Raw genomic sequence first — 14,165 nt, 5'->3', positions numbered from 1 at the left:
AATAATCCAGGAGGAGAGGAAGGCAGGGCAGAGAGGAGGCGAAGCAAAACTGGCAATGTGCTGATAACTGTTGAAACGGTGATGGATGTGAGGGTTTGTTAGTATGTTTGCTCAGTTTATTATTTTTTTTAATTTTGAAAATTAACATAATAAAAACATTTTTGTTAAAAATCACAAAGACTAGAGCTTAGAATTTACCCTTTAAAATTAAATAACAAATTAAATAAATACAGCTTTCCTTATTCTATTTATATACCACAGTGGGAGCAGCTCGTACATGCGTTAGGCTTTCACTGGATAGCAAGACTGAACTTAACCTTTCAGAAAAAATTGTAAATGGCAAAAGATCCTGCCTGGAAGTCTAAAAAGTATACTGTAAAAAATCCTTGTTGGCCTCGGCGTGCTGTTTAGACTTTTATTCATAAATTTTATCGCTCTCAGATTTTAAATTTATGGTTAGGAAGAAATATATCGAAGTCTTATTTCCATTGTGCAATAAAGATCTCATAATATCATGTTGTTGGCTTTCCTGCCAAAATCAAGCCAGCCTTCACCAAACCATAAAACCACTGCAAACATGTTAGAATATTTAAAGTTTTGCCTTCTTGCAGGGTAAAGATGTAGATGAAATTTACTGGGAATCTTAGATAGTAATCTTGTGTTATAGGTTCAATACTAACCATTTATTTCCATTCCGTGCATAAAGCAATTCAGATTAGGCTTGTATCATTTGAGAGCTTATTTTAGAAACCTCTGCAAAAATGGTTTTATAGTGACTGCGTTTTAAATGACTGAAATAAGTAGTTTTAAAATGAAGCAACTATGTTAAAAGATAATAGTTTAAACTATGCAGTGACAATGGGCATATATTCAAATATTCAAGAGTAAAACCCAAATTGCAGACTACATAAGCAATTTAATTTGAGGTCAATGATGTAATCAAATATGTTTTTCCATAAGAATCTATTTTGCTGATGTGATTTTGCATTCTCAGCACTAAAAATTATAAGGATTCATTTTCAAGTGAGAGACCATTCTAAGGACTGTTATTCAAAAACAGACTGAGAATGAATGAAATATCATAAGCAGAGTCTCAACACATTTTTGTAGCTTCCTGTTCAAACTGCACCTGACTAGAAGAGAAAAGTAAACAGCAGGGAGGCAGGAGCCTAGCAGCTCAGAAACCTGACCCCAGGGGTCTGTGGAAGGTGCTGGAAAAGGCTCAGACCAATTCGGCTGTCGCTGCCTCTCCACGTCCTCCCTGCCAGTGCCCAGGAGAGAGAGTCCAACCCAGGGGGGTCTGGTGCCTACGCCTGGGTCAACAGCCCCGGCCATTCCGTCGGCTGTGAGACAGGCTTAAATAGCTGTCCAGCACGAGTTTTGAGTTTGCAACTGAGAAGCAGCATGTGGACCTCCGAAGGCAACCACGCACTCAAAGGAGAGAGCCCGATTTCGATGTTTGAGTTCGGGCATCCTGACATCTATCGCTCAAGAGCTTCATGATCCCATCTCAGAGATAAATCCATCCTTCTCCTGTTTATCCCTATTTAGCAAAGATCTGTGGATAGGCCCTCCACAGCTGCAGTATAGTCCCCATACATCCCCTGCCCGAGGGGACATGGGTGGACGCTGAAGTTTTCGTGTGACCCTCTCTGCTCTCTTGACTCAGACCAGATGGATCCAGTGTGGGTCACCTGATAACTCAGACACATGGGGACATGACTATTTTTACCTATAAGTTATCAGGAGGGGTTGCTTGAGGTTATGTAAAAAATCGTTGAGCAAAATATGGCCAAATGGAATGAATAAAACGTGGCTAGAAAGAAGTGATCAAAAGCACGTGATATTTACCAATTCCACTCCACGTTTCCCAGTTCTGTAGTAAATATGCTCTCTCTGCTTCTGCAACTTAGATTTAATCCTGTTTATTTGAGACTCTGATCTGCGACCCTTTGCCCAGAAGGTCACATGTTCTGAAGGATGTATTTTTTGAAGTTTTCAGTGGAAGAGAGCGCGTTGTTCCGTCAGCACCATCCTAGGAGGACATGTACTTAAATTATATGGACACTTCTGCTGCAGAACAAGTTTGCTGGATTGACAAATAAGCGTATGATCAGCAAACAAGAGCCAGGTCCTATCACTGCCTTTTCTGTTTTTGTCTTTTCCTAAAAACAGCTGTCAAGTGACTGTTTTTAAGAACTCACTAGTGTCAGCAAAATCTGTAGGGCTCCTCTTTCCCAGAGTTTCTGTCTCAGAGAAGAAAGCCAGGCATGTCTGTCATCTGTTGGCCCCTGGGGGAGCCCAGGCTTTGGGGGCCCGTCATCGCCCCATGTATATTCTGACAACATTGAGAGAGGCAAGTTATGAGGGAAGGAAGCAAAGAAGGTCTCCCCGGCACCACAGCCATCACCCTGGGTCCAACAGGGAGATGAGAAGTTCTCCTCTCTCTGCGCCCACCCACACCTTCCCCAGTATCCCCAGGCGTACCCTGGGCATCTCAGCCTCTCATTCTGGCCTGGTTTCTCCCATTAGGAAACAAAGGAAGCTCACGTTCATTTGGCGCTTAGATGTGAATGAACGAGTGTATCGCTCCTGCTCACAAAATCTGCAGGGAATGCTAGTATTAGATCCCCGAGCACGAACTCTTCCAAGAGTGTAATGGGGGCGAATAAACTCTGACCCGGTGTTTGGCGGCCTCTGGTCCCTCCCCAGAAGCCATGCTGTGGCCTGGTCCCACCCCAGCCCCATCTGGCCGGGCTTCTACCGCGGCCGGTGTCCTCCCTTCACCCCAGAACCTCCTCTGTCCGACGCAGTCTCGGCCAAAGGCCAGATAACTCTGCTTGGCTCATCCATCAGAAATGGGCTGTTTTTTACAGCCATGAAATCACAAGGGGGAGAGAAAAAAAAAAAAAAGAATGCCTTTGGAGTGTAGGAAATCAGGGAAGTGGAAGGCTGACTACATTTTCAAATTCCTCCTCGCTGAGTCAAGATTTAGTGCCCAGCAGCTTTCTTGTCACACAAGCCTCCATCTCAGGCGCAGATGCAGGCACCATGCTGAGGATCCCAAGAGCAAGACAGTGCTCCCTTGTTTTTTAAAAGACTGGAGGGAGTGAGGGACGGTAAATGGTGACATCTGGTGGAAATGCAAGCACTGCAGGATTTCAAACTAGTAAAACTTGAGGCTGGGTTGTAACTAGTCAAAGTCTGATGACTCAAAGATGTCCTTTATCCCAACTACAGGAGTTCAGTTACCCGCATCCTTCCGGCCTGCCCAGGTCTAAACCGCCACCAGGCAGTGTGATGACACAAAGCAATCTCTTTGGAATGGCAAGCAGGGTCTTTGAATTCAGGTCCAAGTTAGGTTTAATTCTCTGAGTCTTGGTTTTATCATCTATGAAATCACAACAGCTATACCTGTCACATATAACTTCATTTGGTTGTTTTTTTATCAGATACTTTGAATATTAAAAAACAACGTGCATCCAATGACCCAGGCTTCCCTGGGGAACCCCCAGGGCCCACATGCTTGATCTGTAGCCCGTTTCTCCCAGCACAGTTATTAACTTAGTTATTCCCCTCTACTGGTGGGGCCTCACACCTGCTGGGCACGTGGTAAGAGCCTAGTCAATACTGATTGGCTGATTGATTAGTAGATAGAAATGCATTATTGCCCTGCTTCCTTCCCACCACGTGGGTGAAACCCTAATCAGAGATACAAAGTTTTCTCTTGACCTCTTTAACCTGAGGTCACTGTTAAAATCTTTCTTCAGCCAAATGTCTTATGTCCCAAAGGAAATTAATGACAGTTATGAATCCTGAATGGCCCCAAAATGTGTCATTTCAAGTCGGTGCCAGCCTCCAGCTTCCTCAAGGAAAACACTCCTTTTAAAATGCCGGGCAGGGCTTCCCTGGTGGCGCAGTGGTTAAGAATCCACCTGCCAATGCAGGGGACACAGGTTCAAGCCCTGGTCGGGGAAGATCCCACATGCTGCGGAGCAACTAAGCCCGTGCACCACAACTACTGAGCCTGTGCTCTAGAGTCTGCAAGTCACAACTACTGAGCCCGTGCGCCACAACTACTGAGCCTGCGCTCTAGAGCCCACGAGCCACAACTACTGAGCCTGTGCTCTAGAGCCCACAAGCCACAACTGCAAGCCCACGGGCCACAACTACTGAAGCCTGCGCGCCTAGAGCCCGTGCTCCGCAACAAGAGAAGCCACCGCAGTGAGACACTCGTGAAACGCAAGGAAGAGTAGCCCCCGCTCGCCGCAACTAGAGAAAGCCCGCACGCAGCAATGAAGACTCAACGCAGCCAAAAATTAAAAAAAATAATAATAATAAAATGCCAGGCAAAGCCATCCAATTCAGCCAAGTCCAGCTTGGAGAAATCAGGGTCCTCTGACACGTTCTCAGGCAGCTCGGTGAGGCTCCCCAGAGCCCACGCAGCCCTCCCGGCCTGCCACAGGCTGTCTGCTTTGGCCAGAACAATGGCTCCCCTTGTTCTCGCCATCCTGTTTGTTGATGTTTGTGCTCCTCCAACGTGACACTGGTGGATCCGGCCCAACGATGGGGACAAATGGAGTGCAGGTGTCCCCTTCGGTGTCAGGCCTTCTGGGAACACCCATTTTAATCAACTCATACCCTCGAGGCTTGTGTACGGAATTGGGGCAGATTCTGTCCCACTGTTTCTTGTCTTTTGCAATTTAACAAGACATGAGACACAACGTCTAGAAGTTAAAAACCATGACTTTTAAAAAATCTTTTTATTACAGAAAATGTCAAATATACAGAAAAGCAGAGAAAAACAAAATGATAAAACCCTAGGTACCCCTTACACAGCCTCCACAATCATCAAATCCAGGTCATGTCGCTTCTGAGTTCATTCATTTAACAAATACTGACTGAATACACATTATGTCCCAGGACTGCTTTAGGCTTTCCAGGCATGGGTCTGAATAAGGCACAGTCCTGACACACACTGGGCTTGGAGCCACACAGGGAAACGGACTGTCACTGTCACCACCGAGGGCAGGAAGTGCTGTGGTCAGAGAAAGGAGACGGGCAGCTGACCCAGTCTTGGTGAGATCCCCAGGGAAACGGCATCTAAGCTGAGCCTTGAAGGCTAAGTGGGAGATCACCCAGGAAGAGAAGAGGAGGCCCAGACTGGGAAAGGGGTGTGATGCCGGCAGAGGGAATGGTTTATACAGAGAGCAGGAATGCAAAGGAACAAGGGGATTTTAGGAAACGAAGGATGCTTAATGTGATTGGAGCCTGGAGTACAAAAGAACAGTGAGAAAGTTGGGTGAGTGAACGGAGTATCAGCAAATCACGAAAGGTCTTTTATGCCACATTAAGTCCTGTAGAGACATGAGGGGCCACAGAATGGTTAGAGGGAGGGAAGTAACACGATCACGTCTGCCTCTTAGAAAGGTCACCCATTCTGCAGGGTGGGGAACGGATTAGAGTAGACAGAGGCGCAGTGTAGACGCCAAGGCGGGACCTGTGGAAGAGTCGGCTGCAATTTAATAAAGGAGCCAGCCAGTCCAGTGGGGACGCTGGAGTGCACGCTTGGGGCACTCTAGAGCTTTCTCTGTGGATTCTGCTCTGTGTCTCCACTTCAAGGCAGGGCCAAGGTTTGGGTTTGGGGCTGGTGTATGTGGGCTTAGGATTCAAACGACAGCGGTGTTAGCAGCTTTCACATACATGTACACAACTGAAGAAAGAGAAGACTGAGTATCGCGGACGCCTCTGTCCCTGCACTTGTCAACCTTATTTTTATTTTTTTTTTTTTTCTGTACGCGGGCCTCTCACTGCTGTGGCCTCTCCCGTTGCGGAGCACAGGCTCCGGACACACAGGCTCCGCGGCCATGGCTCGCGGGCCCAGCCGCTCCGCGGCATGTGGGATCCTCCGGGATCGGGGCACGAACCCGTGTCCCCTGCATCGGCAGGCGGACTCTCAACCACTGCGCCACCAGGGAAGCCCACTTGTCAACCTTATACTTGCCTCCACGGGCTCTTAGGATTTTAACAAAAGGGTTTTTCATTTCTCAAAGTTACTGACATCAAGCCTTGAAAAGCCTTGGGATGAAACATCATAATCCGAATCCTATCATAATCTGTTCCTTTATCTTCTTAAGAGAAACTTTTTCACTGCAGTGAAAAAGAAATCCGTGGTTTAAAATTATGTTAGACTAAGACGGTCAAACATTTTGGAAAGCTCTGCTGCACTAAGATTGCAAGCTTTCTTGCAAAAAATAGATAATTAAACAGAGACTTTGGACATTACACTGAGTTTCAACTGTACTGCCTTTCAGCTTAGAATAACAATATTATGGACTCCACAGATTTAATTTACCAAAGGTGTCTGACGTTATGAGACGGATTCTCCTAACACCTTCACTTTGGTGTGTATCCCTTACTATCTAAAATGTCAGGGGCTTCTCTATTAGTGCCTAAAATACTATTTCTTAAGTTTAGGTAAATCAGACTATTAATTTAGTAAGGAAATGGAGAACTAACAGGCACGTGGTTAACTGACCTAGCACCTGTAGAGTTGAACTTAGCAATTCAATCTCCTCTGCAGGTTTGGAAGCATAACTAGGCCTGGAATTCTCATTACTCGCTGAGTGTGAGAACAAAGGTAAATGGGAATTTTGGTCTAAGAGAATCATTGTGGTCAAAGGTACTTAATTACAACTGGAAACTACCAGAGGCACGTGGGGAATATGAGTGAACAGTACCACTGTCGTTGATTGCTGCCATCGGCATCAGTAAATAATGCCCCTATGTCCTGGGTGTGGAGTCACAAAGCATCGCAGCCAGGAGTTACAGGCTGGTGGCCCAGCTCTGCCTTTTACTTGTCCTAGCAAACATCATCTAACCTCACTGGTCTGCAGTTTCCTCATGAAACAGCCGGGGGAGGGGGGCGGGGAGATGGGGGCAGGGGGCAGTGATTGGTCAAGTAACGTATAGGAGAATATTTTGTAACTGTTCATATATCAGGGTAAAAAATGTCACTTATTTTTATGATAAAAATAAGTATGTAAAATATAGTGGGGATTTTGTTAGGGGACTGCCTACTATTTCCTAGGAATAGCTTGTTTGGTAAATATGTGTGTGTGTGTATATATATATATATATATATATATATATATATATATATAATTTTTTGAATTGTAATCATCCATGATTTTAAAAGACTATACTAGTTTATACAGAGGTAATTTTTATAGAGCTGGAGATCCCAGAAAAACATCACTAAAGCTTCAAATATGAGTTTTGAATTTTTCTCTTTAATTTTCTGATATTTTATGTAATAAGAATTCCCCTCCTGATCTCTGGAGATACAGAATATTTCAGAAGACAGAGCACAGGCTTTAGCTTAGTTTACTTTTATTTTCCTTTCTTCTCTTTTTCAGCCTCTTAAAGGAACTAACAAATACGAAAAATGGGGGAGGAAAATTTTGAAGTCTTAGGACTTTGGTACATGGATCTTTTTTTTTTTTTTTTTTTTTGCGGTACGTGGGCCTCTCACTGCTGTGGCCTCTCCCATTGCGGAGCACAGGCTCCGGACGCGCAGGCTCAGTGGCCATGGCTCACGAGCCCAGCCGCTCTGCGGCATGTGGGATCCTCCCGGACCGGGGCACGAACCCGTGCTCCCTGCATCGGCAGGTGGACTCTCAACCACTGCGCCACCAGGGAAGCCCCATGGATCTTTTTTATTCTTACTATTTAAAAATGTTTTCGTTAATTTATGTTTTTAATTAAAGTATTTGAAATGAGAATCGTGCAACCCCACAGCTGTGAACGGATGTGATTGCTGTGGTCACCCCACAAAGGCAGGATGGACCCCCTGCCCGGCACCTGCCCAAGATGTGGTTCTGGTGTCCAGACCAGTGAGGTCACATGCACACCAGAGAGCATAGAAAGGTTTATTACTCACATGATGCAGCCTCTGAGGAGGGCAGGATGGAAGCAGGTCCAGAAACGGCTTGAGAGAGAAGAGAAAGGGGATCTGCTTGGGGTTTCCATGGCCGGGCCGGGCCGAGGGTTCTCCTTGGCAAGGGCCAGGGCTTACCTGGTTGGACCTTCCCGCAGGAGCCAAGGGAGAGGGCACCTGGTGTCCCGTATCAGCCGCCCAGATGTGGGACAGAACGGGGACAGTGGTGGGACCTGGAAGCTGTCGGCAGTCGGGCATTAAAAATGAAGTCAAACTCTTTATTACCCACTCTCTGTTACAATAATACAGAGCCCAGAAGTGCATACAACACAGTAAGTCTCCAGCTGGCCAGTCAGCAACCTCCATTCTCCATAAAGGCAAACGCTCACCACTCTTACCAGCTTCTACATATCCTGCAGAGATGGTCTTATGTATATAAAAACATGTAAACACACACACACACACACACACGTCATTCCTTTTACTAAAGACCAAAGGATGGAAACCAGATAGCCCAGGGTTTGCTTAAATTCCTTCACACTTGTTCTGTTGTCTTCTAGATAAGAGTCTTTGGCAAGGCCATTTCACCTTTCTGAGTCTCAGTGCAGCCTTCTGTTACACGGAGATGAGACATACCTGCTTGCCGGACTGTGACAAGGAATAAACGATGTGTCACACGACCGATGTCTGGAACAGGGCACACGACGTCCCTTTTACCTCGCTTTCCTTCTGCTTCGCCGGCGGCTCTTTTTCAGCCTCTTTTGCAAATCCCTCTCCCTTTATTGGCTCTGACATATTGGAAATTCCCTAGGCTTTCATCCTGGGCCTTTTTCTCACTCAACTTGTTCTCCCTGGCTAATCTTGGCTGTGTTGACAGCTTTGAGACAGCTTGCCGGTGATGATTCAGCTCTCTCTCCTGCAGTCCACACATGAACATACAGATGTTTACTCACCATCTAGCTTGAAATGTCTCGGCACGTCAAAATTAGCAACCTGTCTTTACCGTTCCCCAAACTTTTTCATGATGGTGAAAGGGTACCATGATCTGCCTGGTTTTGAACTAGAAATTTAGAGGCATAACCCTTGACCTTAATCTTACCCTCATTTCATACCGCTAATCAGTCTTCAAGTTTTGTCCACACTATTCAGGATTATCTCTTGATCCATTTATTTAGTTATATCTCCATCCCTTTTAACACTTCCCTGGATAAACTTACTATCATCTCCCAAAAAATGGATCACAGCAGCCTCTTCTCTGGTCTCCTCTTTCCAGTCATGCCTGCCTCTAAGTGACACCAGAAGTCAGAAATCTTCCTAAAACACAAACCTGACTGTGTTAACCCCGATTCAACTCTGTCCGTGCTCCCCACTTCCATCTGGACGTGTCAAACTCCTTAAGCGGACTCAGTCTTGCTCTATCTTTTCATCTCTTTCTAGGGATCTTACCCAATTCCAATAGCTTTCAATATCATTTTATGCTAATGATTCCTAAATTTACGTCTCCAGGATTCCCACCTCTACCGCGAGCTTCAGGCTCTTTCACAACAGCCTTGGGAAGGTCTCCATTTGAGTGACTCATAGGCATCCAAAACATGTGTTTACCTGGATTCTTGATTTCCCACCCCGCCTTCCTCATTTCAGCAAGTCACCCAACTGCTCAAGGCAGAAAACCTAGGAATTTTCCTTGAGTCCCTTTTTCTCAGCCTGTACACTGAATCCACCTGACGTCCCGTTAATTCTCTCTAAAATGTTTCCCGTATCTGTCCACTTCTCTCTATTCTATTCCCATAACCTGCCCAAGTCATCCTCTCTCACCTGCACCAGTGTAAAGCCTCCTGTTTCACTGTTCCCATGCTTGTCCTCTTCCAATTCACTCTTACGCAAAGCAGTCAAAGGAGTCTTTAAAATATATAAATCACATGATGTCACTCTCTTGCTTAAAACCTTTCAGTGATTATCTTTGCTTTTAAAATAAAATCCAGGGACTTCCCTGGCAGTCTAGTGGTTAGGACTCTGCACTCCTAATTCAGGGGGCATGGGTTTGACCCCAGGTTCAATCCCTGGTTGGGGAACTAAGATTCCGCATGTCACATGGCGTGGCCAAAAAAAAAAATAAAGAAAAAATAAAATAAAATAAATAAAATCCAAAATCCTTACTATGACTTGCTTGCCCCATTCAGTCTACCTAGACTCTTACACCCCCTCATTCAGTACATACAACAGAAGGTCATTTTCTTCCCCACTCACCTTGAATCCAGAGCCTCTAAGACATTGCCTGGAACTTAAGAATATAATAAGCAGGTAATTAATGTTTGTTGAAAGAATGAATAAATGAGTGGCTTACGAGACGCTTCTTGGTCTAATCCCTGTGTCTGCTATTCCTTTTCTACTTTCCCAAACCACAACCTAGCCTTCACTAAATGCTAGGAATACAATGAGAGTTGGCAATGTCTATCTGGCAGCAGAAACCAAAATGAGAGAACCCCAAGAGGTGGGCGACAACTCTACGGCAGAACCGCGATTGATTAACTCAGCCGCCCGCACCCTCACCCCTGGTGGGCTTTCTCAGGCTCCTCTCCGCTCACATCTTGAAAAGTTTTGAGTGTTTTTTCAATTGTGCTAAAATATAAATAACGTAAAATTTACCATTTTAACCATTTTAAAGCGTATAGTGCAGAAGCATTAAATACATTCACAAGGTTGTGGAACCATTATTACGATCTATTTCCAGAGGTTTTCATCAACCCAAACACTCTGGACCCACTAAACAATAACTCCTCTCCCCCTGGCCCCAAGTAACCTCTCTTCTACTTTCTATCTGTATGTCTGCCTATTTTTGGTATCTCCTATCAATGGACTCATTCAGTATTTGTCCTCTTGTGTTCAGCTTCTTTCACTTAGCATAGGGTTTTCAAGGTTCATCCGTGTTGTAACCTGTGTCAGAATTCTATTTCCGGAGATTGGTTCAAGATGGCGGAGTAGGACGTGCGCTCACTCCCTCTTGCAAGAGCACCGGAATCACAACCAACTGCTGGACAATCATCAACAGGAAGACACTGGAACTTCCCAAGAGAGATGCCCCACATCCAAGACAAAGGAGAAGCCGCAAGGAGACAGCAGGAGGGGCGCAATCACAGTAAAATCAAACCCCATAACCGCCGGGTGGGTGACTCACAAACCAGAGAACACTTATACCACAGAAGTCCACCCACTGGAGTGAAGGTTCTGAGCCCCACGTGAGGCTTCCCAACCTGGGGGTCCGGCAACGGGAGCAGGAATTCCCGGAGAATCAGACTTTGAAGGCTAGCGGGATTTGATTGCAGGACTTCGACAGGACTGGGGGGAACAGACACTCCACTCTTGGAGGGCACACACAAAGTAGTGTGCACATGGGGACCCGGGGAAGGAGCAGTGACCCCATAGGAGACTGAACCAGACCTACCTGCTAGTGCTGGAGGGTATCCTGCAGAGGCGGAGGGTGGCTTTGTCTCACCATGGGGACAAGGACACTGGCAGCAGAAGTTCTGGGAAGTACTCCTTGGCGTGAGCCCTCCCAGAGTCCACCATTGGCACCATCAAAGAGCCTGTAGGCACCAGTGCTGGGTTCCCTCAGGCCAAACAACCAACAGGGAGGGAACACAGCCCCACCCATCAGCAGACAAGCAGATTAAAGTTTTACTCAGCTCTGCCCACCAGGGCAACACCCAGCTCTACCCACCATAAGTCCCTCCCATCAGGAAGCTTGCATAAACCTCTTAGAAGCCTCATCCACCAGAAGGCAGACAGCAGAAGCAAGAACTACAATCCTGCAGCCTGTGGACAAAAACCACATTCACAGAAAGACAGACAAGATGAAAAGGCAGAGGACTATGCACCAAATGAAGGAACAAAATAAAACCTCTGAAAAACTGCTAAATGAAGTGGAGATAGGCAACCTTCCAGAAAAATAATTCAGAAAAATGATAGTGAAGATGATCTAGGACCTCGGAAAAAGAATTGAGGCAAAGATCGAGAAGATGCAAGAAATGTTTAACAAAGACCTAAAAAAATTAAAGCACAAACACCTAGAAGAATTAAAGAACAAACAAACAGAGATGAACAATACAATAGCTGAAATGAAAAATACATTAGAAGGAATCAATAGCAGAATAACTGAGGCAGAAGAATGGATAAGTGACCTACAGACAACAAATGCTGGAGTGGGTGTGGAGAAAAGGGAACAATCTTGCACTGTTGGTGGGAATGTAAATTGATACAGCCATACTGATGGAGAACAGTATGGAGGTTCCTTAAAAAACTAAAAATAGAATTACCATATGACCCAGCAATCCCACTACTGGGCATATACCCTGAGAAAACCATAATTCAAAAAGACACATGCACCCCAATGTTCATTGCAGCACTATTTACAATAGCCAGGTCATGGAAGCAGCCTAAAGGCCCACTGACAGAGGAATGCATAAAGAAGATGTGGTACATACATACAATGGAATATTACTCAGCCATAAAAAGGAACGAAATTAGGTCAGTTGTAGAGACGTGGATGTACCTAGAGACTGTCATACAGAGTGAAGTAAGTCAGAAAGATAAAAACAAATATAGTATATTAACGCATATATGTGGAATCTAGAAAAATGGTACAGATGAACTGGTTTGCAAGCAAGAAATAGAGACACAGATGCAGAGAACAAACATATGGACGTCAAGGGGGGAAAGCGGGGGTGGGGAGGTTGGGATGAATTGGGAGATTGGGATTGACATATATACATTTATATGTATAAAACAGATAACTAATAAGAAACCTGCTGTATAAAAAAATAAATAAAATAAAAATCAAATTTAAAAAAGAATTTCATTTCTTTTCATGGCTGCATAATATTTGTTTGCTTTTTAATTCATTTGTCCAACAAATATCTATCAAGCACTTCGTTAAGGGCAAAGGACTATTCTAGGCACTATGCATATTGCCAAGAACAAAAGGGAAAAAGTTAACTACTTACATGGTACTAATAAACAAGTGAACATGTAGTATGTCAGATGGTAATAGGTTCTATGGAAAACCAGTATTACAGGGACAGGTGTATAGGAAGAGGATATCCCAGAGGTAGGGTGGGAACATTCATGTCGGGCCTTGAGAGGGAGTGCAAGGACTTTGGATTTTACTCTGAAAAAAGCGGCCAATAGAAAGTTTGGAGTTCGGGTTAGGGTTAGGGTTACACGGTGATATAAACTGACCTACATTGTAAAGGATATATCTGGTTTCAGTATTGAGATTAGACTATGAGGGAAAATGAGGCAAAAGGGAAGTAAAAATACCACTTAGGGGCTATTCCAATAGTCCAGGTGAAAGATGATAAGACCTGTAGCAGGGTGTATTTGTCAAGGTTCTCCAGAGAATCAGAACCAATAGGATATACATGTGATAGAGAGATAGATAGATAGATAGATAGATAGATAGACAGACAGATAAATGAAGGAGAGAGAGAGAGGGATTCTAAAGAATTGAATTCACGCGATTGTGGAGATTGGCAAGTCTGAAACCTGCAGGGCAAGCCAGCCCTACGGATTGGAAATTCAGCTAAGGGTTGGAAATTCAGGTATGAGTTAATGCTTCAGTCTTGGTCTGAAATCCACAGGGCAGTCCAAGCAGGCTGGAAACTCAGGGACGGTTTCTACGTTTCAGTCTTGTGGCCAAATTTCTTCTAAGGGAAACTCTGTTCCGTGCCTCTTCCTTGATCCTGGTGGTTTGCTGGCAATCTTTAGCATTCCTTTGCCTGTAGATGCATCACCTGATCTCTGCCTTCACTTTCACATGACGTTCTTCCTAGGTACCTGTCTGTGTCCAAACTTTCCCTTTTTATAAGGACACCAGTCATACTGGATTAGGGACTCATGCTACTCCAGCAAGACCTCATCTTAACTAATTACATCTGCAGCAACCCTATTTCCAAATAAGGTGATATTCTCAGGTCTTGGGGGTTAGGACTTCAACATACAAATTTGAGGGAGACCCAATTCAGCCTGTAACAGAGTGATAGCTGTGTTAAGAGAATATGAGAAGCAGGACTTCCCTGGTGGCATAGTGGTTAAGAATCCACCTGCCAGTGCAGGGGACAGGGGTTCGAGCCCTGGTCCGGGAAGATCCCACATGCCGCAGAGCAACTAAGCCCGTGTGCCACAACTGCTGAGCCTGCGCTCTAGAGCCCGCAAACCACAACTACTGAGC

The 14,165-nt window shown here is 45.0% G+C and overlaps 2 protein-coding genes across 5 annotated transcripts in view; one reads left to right on the top strand and one right to left on the bottom strand.

The window, feature by feature from the left end:
- The window catches only part of RGS20 (regulator of G protein signaling 20), a 74,038-nt gene that overhangs the window by 7,088 nt on the left and 52,785 nt on the right, over nucleotides 1–14,165 (top strand). The window lies entirely within an intron of this gene.
- Nucleotides 1–14,165, bottom strand: part of ATP6V1H (ATPase H+ transporting V1 subunit H) — an 82,265-nt gene that overhangs the window by 63,328 nt on the left and 4,772 nt on the right. Inside the window, exon 2 of one of the 4 annotated variants that reach the window (XM_082601760.1) lies at nucleotides 1,852–2,035. The exons of the other annotated variants lie outside the window; for them this stretch is intronic. The gene's annotated coding sequence lies outside the window, so the exon portion shown is untranslated. The remainder of the gene's footprint in view (nucleotides 1–1,851; nucleotides 2,036–14,165) is intronic. 4 annotated transcript variants of the gene reach the window in all.

The sequence above is a fragment of the Mesoplodon mirus genome (genome assembly GCF_964341445.2).
Source record: "Mesoplodon mirus genome assembly, chromosome: 16".
Classification (NCBI taxonomy): domain Eukaryota; kingdom Metazoa; phylum Chordata; class Mammalia; order Artiodactyla; family Ziphiidae; genus Mesoplodon; species Mesoplodon mirus.
The sequence above is the reverse complement of the archived record's forward strand: the minus strand, read 5'-3'. Positions and strand labels throughout refer to the sequence as shown.